This window comes from Lactuca virosa, chromosome 7 (genome assembly GCF_052849685.1).
Source record: "Lactuca virosa cultivar CGN04683 chromosome 7, Lactuca_virosa_CGN04683_v6, whole genome shotgun sequence".
NCBI classification, from domain to species: domain Eukaryota; kingdom Viridiplantae; phylum Streptophyta; class Magnoliopsida; order Asterales; family Asteraceae; genus Lactuca; species Lactuca virosa.
Window position 1 is genome coordinate 9,526,304 of NC_136432.1, and position 12,894 is coordinate 9,539,197.

The 12,894-nt window shown below is 34.7% G+C and overlaps 1 long non-coding RNA gene across 1 annotated transcript; it reads right to left on the minus strand.

Moving 5' to 3' along the window:
* Window positions 1-8,243: 8,243 nt before the first annotated feature.
* LOC145126293 (uncharacterized) lies at window positions 8,244-9,851 on the minus strand. The gene is made up of 4 exons (XR_013716390.1): window positions 9,253-9,851; window positions 8,718-8,895; window positions 8,407-8,594; window positions 8,244-8,326 (listed from the first exon to the last, which is right to left on the minus strand). It is a non-coding gene; the product is annotated as an uncharacterized LOC145126293 (long non-coding RNA).
* Window positions 9,852-12,894: the final 3,043 nt, after the last annotated feature.

The window sequence follows — 12,894 nt, forward strand, 5'->3', positions numbered from 1 at the left end:
TTGTTTTGACATATATTTATGTATGTTTTAGGTTGTATAATTTTGGGATTGAGTTTAGTTAGTTCTGTAGAAATTTTAGACAGCTGCGATAGTTAGTTCAGGGCTGCTGATGGCTATAATGGGAATGATATTTCCAGCTGTTCTTCATTTTACACATACTTAAATTCATTTTAGGAATTCACAATTAGCACTTACAAGATTCAGTAGTTGTATCATGTTGGTGGCATATGCAAGCTATCTTTTCTTTCAGCTTAAGAGTCATGATTGAGTATTTAGATCCTGCTTTTATGTATATAAACAAAGATCCTGATCAAAGGCGTAAGGAAAAAAAATATTTTTTTTCTAACATTTTTACCTTCTTTTCTACTCAATTACATGTTTCATATATTAAGTTCTGTAAATATGGTAACATGTGGAACATTAACCATTTGTTAAGATTCTAATTTCTAGGGTTTCAAGGTCCAATGTGCTAAAAAGCTAATCTACCTAATGTTCACATGTTGTAATTATATATCATGTATAAGACTCTATTTCAATAAACCAAAAGAATTTTATAGAATCAGGCACATAGAAGTTAGGATCAAAAGTATTATGAAGGGTAAATAATGGAAAGACAATATTTACCACTAAAACACTAGAGTAAAACTTTAAAGGGCCTTATTGTATTTAGGTGAAATGGAAGAGTTGCCATTGATTCAGAAACTTAATGTTTCACTTTCTTTCAGCCTTAAAAACAAGATCAAAGAATTAGATTCAGAAAATGAATTACTTCGCAACCAAAAGGTGGTGGTGGAGCTGATAACCACCCCTGAAAAGAAATCACCACAACCACAGGTAAATTGACCATTTTGTCCTTTCCCTATGTATGGGAGCTTGAGAATATATACTGATCTAATATGACATTTTCAGAGTTTGAATAATGGACATGAAAAGAAGGATGAGTTTGAATCACCACATGTAGAGCAGGAAAAGACAAAGGTAAAAAGGAATCTTTGAAAAATCTACTCAATTATAGCAATGTGATTCAAAGTATAATGTCCTCATAAGAAATATTATAATGATGAATAATTTTTATTTTTTTGTAGTAGTTAGAAAACACCCAATCATCCTTAACAAAACAAAAATCACTTACAGACAGACAACATGTATGAATATAGAATGCATGCATAACCAGAAAAACCATGATTTAAAAAAATAAATTTATAAGAATTCAAAGTAAATTGCTATCAAACTGTTCTCTAATTATTGATATTCCATATTTGTTCGTCCCACAATCAGGAAAACCATGATGTTTTAATCAAGTGTCTTTTGGAAGAAAAGAGATTTGACAAAACAAGACTAGTTGCAGCATGTATTGTGTATAAAACATTAGTTCAATGGAGGTCATTTGAGGCAGAAAAGACACATATTTTTGATAGAATTATTCACACAATCCGATCTTCTATAGAGGTAATATTCATTTATCAAAAAGAATGATAATTTGCAATATATTTGTACTTATGTCCTTTATCTTTTGCCCATAATAACAACATGCTTACATTTTTTTTACCTATAATAGAAATATGTAACTGAAAACTTATAGAATGCACTTTAGCTTACTCGTAATAGCAATATACTTACATTTATTTACCTATAATGGCAACATACTTTTACTTTTGTTACCAATACACTACTAGAAAAACAGCCTTTTACGACGCTCAATGCGTGTCGTAAAACGCTCAGACGACGCGCAAATGCGTGTCAAGGAAGGCTCTATCATAACGAGAGACGACACGCTTTTTCGCGTCGTCTATAGACGACGCGCATTTATGACACACATTTACGACGCGCATTTATGACGCGCAATGTGTATCAAGGAAGCCCCTGTCATAAAGGAAGACGACACACATTTGCGTGTCATAACCTTACGACGCACGTTTAGGACACGCATTGCGTATCATTAAAGCCCCTGTCATAAATGAAGATGACACGCATTTGTGTGTCATAAACTTCAGCAACCATTTACGATATGCATTTATGACACGTCTTTACGATAATCATTTACGTATAATACAAAAATATGGAAACCAATATATACCAAAACAATCAATTTCATTGAATAACATCATGTCAAAAAAATTGTAATACATTGGTATTAAGGGGATCTGATTGTACATTATTATTGAGACGTTTTCCCTAACTATATAACCTAATACTACATTGCTATTAAGGGACACCTTGTTTTTTAGATATCATGTCAAAAAAATCCTTCATGTCAAAAAATTGGCTGTTGTTCACCGGGTGTAGATGGCAAGTAATGACTTGAACATTAGCTGAAACAAAAAAGCTTTTATTAATCACACAATCAACAAAGGTAAAGCAAGCATATTGAATTGTTCATAGCAAGTTACAAAGATAATAAGTTTTTACTCAAAATTGATGGATTTACCTGTGGAGATGATTTCTTTGGTGTTCAACCATCCCTCTCAATTTTGGTACAAGTTGGACCGTTTTACCCTTGATGCCTGGAGATTCAATGTAATTCTCGAATTTAGGATCAAAAGAATCGGGTGAAGGAGAACAATACATTCATTCATTATACATAAGGGGAAAACCAAGCATATTGAACTGTCATGTTTAGTTTAGGTCTGTACATCACATATGCCATTTTTTGTCTCTTCACCTCATCATTTCTGTTTATGAGTTTGAGTGATTAATAATATGTTGTAAATGCTGATTAATGACTCTTTTATTGATGTGTTTAGCATTAAGTTGAAACAGTTGATATATTGATAGATTAATGACTCTTTTATTGATGACTCTTCACCACATATGCCTACTGTTATAAATTGTTTCTTTATTTGAAATGATAAAAAGTTGTTATATTTTTTTTCCAGAACTCAGTTGACCAACCATCACCATTGCTAACTGCCCCAAAGTTGATATTCAGAAAAAATGAAGTATTAAAGAAAAAACAAAAAAAAAGTTAAACATAAAGTGGGAAACAGAAAAACTGCAAAAAAAGAAATAAACTTTTACATACCTATTTAAATTTGTCAACATGTGGAGTATCTAATGTCAATCATCATGCAAAACCGATATATTCACCCTTGAAATCACCATAAAACAAACTCATGCCATAGATGTTTCATATGGAAGGAATTGCATAATCAGATCTGATTTAAACTTCAATCTCCCTGAACCACAAGTTCATGTAATAAATTAGTGCAAGTCAACTCGAAATATCTATTGCTGGTTCATCCAAGATTAAACATCAACTATAAACTAAATTGTACCTTACTTGAATTGTAAATTGTAACGACGTGAATTTTCAAAACAATTTTTCATTTTAAATCATGTTTTTAATCATCAAAAACAATATCATAACAAACTGTATCCAATGTCATCATAACAACAATTCCCAGAATCTCAAAACATAATCTCTATGAGTGTGTACAGATCACGCCGGCGCCTTCCCGCAATCCTCGCTAGTACCTGAAACACATAACACAACAACTGTAAGCATAAATGCTTAGTGAGTTCCCCAAAATACCACATACAACACATACGCCTTTCCAGGCCATAACTCTGTGGGACCTTCCGGTCCAAGTGTCTCAGGGGACTTCCGTCCCGAATCCCGGTAGACTTTCCAGTCCTACCCGTATCTACCTTCCGGTCCGTAACCTCTTGACCTTCCGGTCCATATCATCTTGACCTTCCGGTCCTTATCATACATAACATACATAGCACATACATATCACATAACCGCATATAGCACATACATCTCATAGTATACAAGACCTTCCGGTCACACACATAGGTGCCCTTCCAGGTACAGTATAGTGAGAAGACTCACCTCAATGAAGTCGGATAAACTCTCGTGCTCCACGTCCCGACCTAGCCTCCTCCTATCATTCAAATGACATCCCCCATCAAATACTCTCTCATAGTCTCATCTCTAAAGATTGGGTAGAAGGCCATTCTACCCCTCCCTGAACTCTCTTGAATCAGTCTTGACCAGAACCCTAAGGTCAACGTAACTCAACGGTCAAACTTTGACCCGACTCGTCGAGTGCACATGGGCGACTCGGCGAGTCCATGCGGGTCCTCTGAATCCTTCTAGCCTCTCTTGGCTCGTCGAGTCATCCTTCCACTCGACGGGTTCCTCCTGTCACGAATCGCGGGGCAACCCCGACTCGACTCGTCGAGTTGCTTCCATGTTCATACTCAAATGACCTTCTAAGGTCAGATCTGCTTCTCTAATCTATAGATCTGACCTTCCCAAGCCTGATAATCACGTAAAGGTCGAATCTTGGTACACATGCAACACACCCAAAGCTTCTTTTGGTGAAATAACCTCTAAAATGGCCTCCTAGGCTCATAACTCAAAAGGTATGGCATAAAGCAGAGTGGTAAGGACTCTCTGGACCTCTTAAGGTCCAGATCTATGAACCAACTCGCCTTGGGACCTCACATACTCAAGATTCAACTAAAAGAGGCATAAAGAAAACCCTAGATTTCACTAGAATCATAATAAACACGAGAATGGCACAGATTGTTACCTCCAACAGCTTCCTCTGATCAAATAGAAGTGGATCCAAGCTCCTTAACCCGCCTAGCTTGTTCTACCTCCTTCCTTCTTGCTAAAACACACAAGAAATGGTGAATTAGCCTTCCTCTTGCACCACAAACGATCTTTCTGCTCTCTAGGGTTTCTCAGGGGTGAAGTGGCCGCAAATGGAGGCCATAAAGGCCTTTAAATAGGGCACAGACCCCGAGAATTAGGGTTTCAATCCACAGCGCGGACTCGTCGAGTCCACCCTTTCCGACTCGTCGAGTCCGTTCATTAATCCAGTCAGCACACGCGATCCTACTCGACGAGTCTACGCCTCAACTCGTCGAGTCCCTCCCTTTTACTCAAAAGAATAAATGATCAAACTTAATAGCTGGAAATCCGGATGTTACATAAATTGTGATGACACTTACTTTCCCAACTTTCCCCATAGCCTTGGGTATTCGGTTCATGCATCTCATGTTCTCCACTTGCACAAGTTATACACACCTACCACTTTTATCAACAAAAGCACCAATGAAAAATTACTGCTACAGGTAAAAAACACTTCAAAGAAACACGATCGAACCCTTCTCCGTGCTGTCTTGAAGTGAGCTCAATAACTTAAAGTCCTATTTTCTCATTATAAATAAATACGACTCAGTATTAAATTCATATTCTTGTTTTGTTTTGTGTGTATAAACTATAAAGGCATGATTATGGAAGATGGCAAGCGATTGTTGATGACAAGGATTTGAGGGTGCAAGAAGTGATTTGTCAAGAGTTGAATCTCCCTGGTATAAATATGAGTCTCCCAGGGGCAGGGGCAGGGGCACCTCAAGGTCAATTTGTCCCACCTGGAAGTGTTGAAGCTCAAACACCAGCAACTGCAATAGCAGCTTCTGGAGTTTCTCAACCACAAGCACAAGTTCAAGATTCCACTACTTCTGCAAATAATGCTTTGTATCACTTCAGAGAGATACAGAGAAGACTGGTTGAGTTTGTTAAGAAACGTGTCCTCCTGGAAAAAGGACATAATGCTGAATACCATAAAGAATACTTTGTAAGTCATTATATATGTTTCTTTTTCTTATTCTTTCTGCTGTTTTTGCTCATTTGTAAGGTATCTCATTAAACTGTCTCATAATAACAGAACTAGGTGGGATCATCTCCTTGATAGAAGCACCAGATGGGACCGTATGCGTCGAGTGAGTCAACATAATTCATCACAAAACAAAAATTTCTATTCAATTCAGAGAAAATGATCAAAGTTGTTATAAGCAATAATGGAAAAGTGAAGAAACTATAGGTGTTACAAGAAAAACTAAGATATCAGGGAATAATAAAAAAGAAGAACATGATGATGATGAAGGAAAATACCTCGACAAAAACAAACATTTCGTCAACAAATATTAGACCTGAGAGCCCAATTGTCAATTAAACTGACTTTTTCTTTCCAGTTTTCAGTGATTAAGTTATTACACCTTAAACTTATGAATTTGCACATTCTTGCACATTCTTATCACTAGGGAAGCATGGGAGTACATGTATATTTTTTCTTGATCAAAACCAAAAAATCAAAACACAATATAATCATAAGCTAAAGCGGTTGAGAACTTGATTGGTGAATAAAATACATGAAAGTCGACCAAAGAGATGAAACAGCAACGAATGATATAGTAAAATACTTATAAAAACAAGCTAATAAGCGAAAAGCGTTTAAAATAACTTAGTGGAAAATGGCAAAGCATGAGAAAATTCTTAACAAAAATTACCAAAACAACATCCTAAATTGCAACTCAGATGTGAACTCAATTTCTCGTTATATCATATTCCCATACTATATACTGACCAAACATACTACTATTTTCCTATATAATTCCAGCTGTCTAATAAATGTGGGTCCCACTAAATAGCTTCTTACAGTTTTTATGAACCCATGGGTCATGGGTTGGGGTTGGACCAGCACACCGCTGCTGCCAACTATATCTGGAAACATTGAATAAGAGTCTTTAGGGCTCGCTGTTTCTTTTTTACATATTTCCACTTCTTTTTTCTCATAATTCATAAATGATTGAATATAATGAAATTTGTCTTTTTTAAATATAATGGTAAAATTGGTCACTTAGTATCATTCATATGTCTAGAAAAGAAACAGACTCTTACGTATACAACACTTTATCCATACATGCATCATTACTCATTCAACTACTTTACCAAATCCTAAACGGATACATGAGTTAATGAGAAAAAGAAAAAACAAGAAGAATCTTACTCTCAACACCTCCCTTAACAGATATATCACAGGTGATAACCCCACTGGTTTCATGTTTCACATGCTCTACACTTATCATATAAAATGTTGGGTTTTACCTCTTACAATCACATTAATAGCTTCAGAAAATAACCCAAAAAAAGACTTAAGAATCACCTGTTGTCATAGGACTTGATTCTTCAGATGACTTCTCATAGGTTTCCATGTCCATTTCATAACATCACTCACATCAGCCTCCACTTCTGTCATAACTTCATCCCGATCTACTGCAGTCACAGGTAGGACTCCATTTTCCATCACTGCATCAGATTCCACTTGTGGATTTTGATTCCCATGCAGGAGTGCAGAGAAAGAACTTACACTTTTCCCAAGAGACCAATTATCCTTCCTGTCATACAATAGAAAGTAAAGTAAATAAAAATAAGGCACAATGACACCAAAAATTAAAATAAGAGTGAAGCGTGTCATACCTTAGTGTTGAAAGTTGAAATGTTATTGGCTTTAATGTTATAATCTGGTAGTGTTGAAGTCCAGGAGAGTCATCAAGGCAAGCATTTATACCATGAATTTTTAAAGATGCATCAACCCTTATTTTCCCTTGACACTGGTAGCTTCCATTATTGGAATTAGCCAGGTTAACTACTTGAAGCTCCATCATATGGATGCACTCTATTGTTAAATCATTTAAAAGATTCAGTGACAAATAGATTCACTAATACTTGAAGAACTAAATCAACTCATATGTATTACAGACTCATTATCATATATAAACAAAAGGTAGAACATAAAACATTCAAAAGATTCAGTGACAAATAGATTCACTAACACTTGAAGAACTAAATCAATTCATATGTATTACAGACTCGTTATCATATTTAAATAAAAGGCAGAACATAAAACATTTAAAAGATTCAGTGACAAATAGATTCACTAACACTTGAAGCTCCACCATATGCATGCACTCTGTTATTAAGGGTATTTAAGGAAAATTACCGCTTCCGTTAGTCCGCTAGTTTGAGTTTGAATAATAAGAAGCAACTCAACCCAACCCAACCCAACCCAAGTGCCTATAAAGCCCAAGCCACATCGAAAATAAAACTCCCACACTCACCTTACCTCAATATAGTCAATACACAAATACATGTGTTCCTGTTTAGCCCTTAGATATCAAAACATAGAATACCACCACTCAGAAGAGGAAGAAGTTGTTATTATTACTGTTATTGTGAATACAAAAACTAAAGAGTGGAAGAGTCTCCTTCCTGTTCGTGACTAAGCTTTTATATGGCACATAGATGAATGTAAGTTGTAAGTATGGTGTCTATAAAGTATATATACAGAATTCGTGAAACCTATACTAATAATAATAATAATCTAGCAAAAAGAATAATAAGAAGGATTAGTAGATGAAAAATGAGTGAGTAGGTTGTATGTTACTTTACTCCAAAAGACCATTAAGTAGTGGATGCCCGACATTTGGATTCCTTGTTCTCACTCTATTGCCTCCTCGTTGTCGACTCCTGCATCAACAAAACAAAATCATTCAGTCAAGTCAAGTCAAGTCAAGTGTTGTCTGGATAAATTCAGATGAAAAGCACACTTGAGGAAATGGCGTTTGTATTAAGTCTATCTATGTCCGACCATTCCCTCCCACCTCCAAACTGTAACTATAATTCCGGGCATCATTTTCATCTCCCATGAACCTCACAAACGCCATATAACCGAAGCCATACTCAGCTGAAATGCTTCAAAATGGAGACAAAAATACTGCCCAAAACAATTGAAAATCTACATAACATCAAAAAAAGACAATCATCAGCACAACCATAACTCCAACAACCGAACACTCTGATCCCGCATAAGGGCAACTACATGGCCTGAAATTGCATACAGCTTCATGTTTTAGCTTACTGTAGTAAGGGAAGATTCCATGGCAACCGAGTGAGCAGTATTTGCATGGAAATTCGAGGGATTCTGCAACTTTTTCCAATGCTAGACATCTTATATCACCGAGTTCTTGTCTCCAAGTCGGACACTTGTTGTTCACAAGTGTTTTACAAGTGGAACAAAGCGTGTGACCATTGTAATACTGCACAAATTTAGATAAATCTTGAAATTGAATAAAGTTGTCTGACAAACTTTTGAAGTAAATCATTCTAATTTCCAACTTCAAGATTTCCATGAATTCTAAACTTTTTAAGGAAATTTCGGTAATGAGATAATGTTTGATAACAAATAGGGTAAAGGGTAACAACTTGTATGTACAAGAAAGGCTTAAAAAATTGATATGTTTGACCATGAAAAGTCAACATCATCTTTTTGTTAAACGAAGTAAAAAACGATGTATCACAATCAGAAAACCCCCAAATTCACATCAATTTTGAAACGATTATAATATGAATTTTAACATTTAAGAGCATAATCAAATAATAAAAATGAAGAAAACCTGGGGATTTTGATGGCTGTTTTGACGATGTTGATGTTGATGTTGATGACGATGATGATGGTATGGGACTCATTTAATTCATCCGATGTTGAAACGCATTCAATGTGATCGAAATCCATTATCCCAAAATCAAAAGAAAAAGGAAGATAAAATACCCATAAAAAAGATCAAATTAGATGGAAGAGCATGTGGGTTTTGTTTGGAAATTCTTGTTCCTACCCTGCTTTTGGGTTAAGGATGAAGAACAGACACCGGAGAAGAGGGAAGGGAACGGAAGTGTGAGAGAGAAACAGGAGTAGCTTTATTGATCATTGAAAAGGGTGACATTTATTTTTGATAGCTCCCCGGCGGCGCACAACTCCATGATTAGGTTAACAGAGTGTCGATCCTCGTAGGCGCCATGGAGCTCGACAATGTTACGGTGTCCGGTGAGGTGATGCATGATCTGGACTTCTCGACGGACATCGTCGATGTCATCCTTGTTAATCAGCTTCTGCATCGCGATTGACTTGTAAGCAAACTGTTGGTGCGTTGTTTTATGAGTGACAAGATACGTCACACCAAATTGACCGCGACCTAGCTCTTTACCGATTGTATAGGTTGCGCTAACATCTTCCATTGGTCGCCCGAGGACACGGCCGACGGTAGCCGGCAGTTGTTGGCGAGGAGTGGTGATGATATTAGGGTTTTTTTGGTATTGATCAGTGAGAGAAGAGGATAAAACGGCCGCCTTTCAAACTTTTGGGATTTTCATTTCCCCCGTTGCTGCGAAAGAAGAAAAAGCGTGTTTCAATAAATAAAATATAAAGCGACGTCCCTACACGACACTCATTTTAACATAGGTGCCCTCCGTGTTTTTAATTTTTTTTATTGGACACTAATTTTAGGGCACGCAAAAATGCGTGTCCTCTATCCTTCATTTTTTTTAAAATGGACGTTATTTTTAGGACACACAGAAAATGCGTATCGTAAATCACTGCGTGTCATTGTTTGCGTGTCATTAAAGGGCAGTTTTCTAGTAGTAATAATAGCAACATATTATATGAAACTTGTAAAATTTACAACTGTAAGATTACATATTGCTATTATAGGTATATAAAATGTAAACATAATGATATTATGGTTAATAAAGTAAGAAACAACATGTATTTTATAGGTATTAGGTCAAATATTTCTATTATTGATAAAAAAATATATAATTACATTGCTACTATTTGTAAAAGATAAAGAACAATGTCTATATTGGTAACAAGAGTAAAGTACATTGCTATATCTTGCAAATTGCCCTTAAAAGGATGATGTATCTAGTGTCTACTTGTTTCTTCTTGCATTTGTTTTGTGTTGAAACTAATCAAAAGCATTCCATATTATTGAAGACTCAAGACAACATCAAAGATTTAGGATACTGGCTATCACCAACTTCAACTCTTTTGTTCCTACTACAAAGTACAATCAAAGCAAGTGGTTCACCTTATAAGTCTCTACATCGTAATCGCGGTTCACCTACCACATTGTTTGGTAGAATGACACAAGTAAGCTCTTTTTAACAATGTACTTTCATAATTTGCTTATTATAGCATCTTACTTTCATTTCTTCCTATTATAGTATTTTACTTTTAAAAAAGTGAAAGTACAATGTTATACTTTGGTAGATTTTTCAAAGTATGATAATGCCTAAATAAGAAAAGAACTGAAAGTGCAATGTTGTAATAGAAAGAAATGAAAATAGGATTCCCATGTAAAATCACAATTACATGTGATTACATGTAAATCACAAGTGAATTACATATGAGTTAAATGCGATTCATATGTAATTTACATATTAATCACATGTACTTCACAAGTAAATCACAAGTGATTCACATATAAATTACATGTGATTCACATGTAAATCACATTTAATTCACATGTAAATCACAAGTGAATCACATATGAGTTACATGTGATTCATATGTAATTTACATATGAATCACATGTAATTCACAAGTAAATCACAAGTGATTCACATATGAATTACATGTGATTCACATGTAAATCACATGTAAATCAAAAGTGAATTACATATGAATTATAATCTATTGATCTTACAGAAAAGTTTATTTAACCTTGAAGGTTTCTATTTTGTGGTGCTTGGAATCATTTTGTTAGGAGCTGGTTTCGGATATTGGCTGGTGAGGAAATATATTATTTCTGAAGATGGAGAAGTTGATGTTGGAGTTGCAATCACATGTATTATCCTGGTAGGTTACTATATTCATTAATTAAACTCATATTTCCAAAAGTGGTTCACGATTTAATGAATTCTATGTTTTACTTGCTTATATCTGAGGCTTGTGTTATCTTTTTCAGAGCACGAAAGACACCCCTTTGGCAATGGCTACAGTGGGGTCTTATTTGGGTGTATACTACATGATCACGAAGATTGTAAGGAAAATGTCATGTAGGATCTATGCAACCCTCAAAGAGCTCAGCCTTGGTATGATGGAGAAGGAAAGGAATGTATCATTCCATTGGAATGGACGATTCCTGAATGAATGTAATTCCTTCCATTTTCTGGAATTTATGAAGAGGAACAATTTTGTTAGCCCTAAAGTTGCTTATGAAACAACAACTGCTTTGCAGGTATAGTTGGATGAATTTTACTAAATTCAACAATATATATGAGAAACTAATATCTTTCTCTTTGATAAAACTATTACAAAAAAAAGTTTGCTAATTTCTTGTATTTCTTCTTGCATTTGCAGATTTGCTCTTGATATTGACCTTGATGCTCCAAAAATTAGAATTCCTATAAGATTAAATGCCTCATCAAAGTATAACAGTCATTTTCGTTTGGATTTTGGTCATTTTACATTGAGGAAAGAGGTATATTTTAATTAATCTTTGGGATATTTTTTGTTCCATCATTGATTTCTGATTCGGTGACCAATAAACTAATCCATTAGTATAATATATAAATGAAAATATAATTTTATTGAAGTATTTTGGTTGCAAACTTTACATATGAATTACATGTGATTCACATGTAATTTACATATGATTCACATGTAAATCACAAGTGAATCGCATATGAATTACATGTGATTCACATGTAATTTATATGTGATGTAAATCACAAGTGAATCACATATGAATTACATGTGATTCACATGTAAATAACATGTAATTCACATATGATTCACATGTGATTCATATTTTAATCACAAGTAATTCACATATGATTCACATGTAAATATGAATTACATGTGATTTACGTGTAAATCACAAGTGAATTACATATGAATTACATGTGATTCACATGTAAATAACATGTAATTCACATATGAATTACATGTGATTCACATGTAATTCACATATGATTAATTTGTGATTCACATGTAAATTACAAGTGAATTACCTATGAATTACATGTGATTCACAAGTTAATCACATATGAATTATATGTGATTCACATGTAAATCACATGTAATTCACATATTAATCACATGTAATTCACATGTAAATCACAAGTGAATCACATATCAATTACATGTGATTCACATGTAAATCACAAGTGAATCACATATGAATTACGTCTATATGCACACATGCATTTTGTGTAAGTGTTCTTCGTTAATTATTTTTTAAAATTTTCTTGTGAAT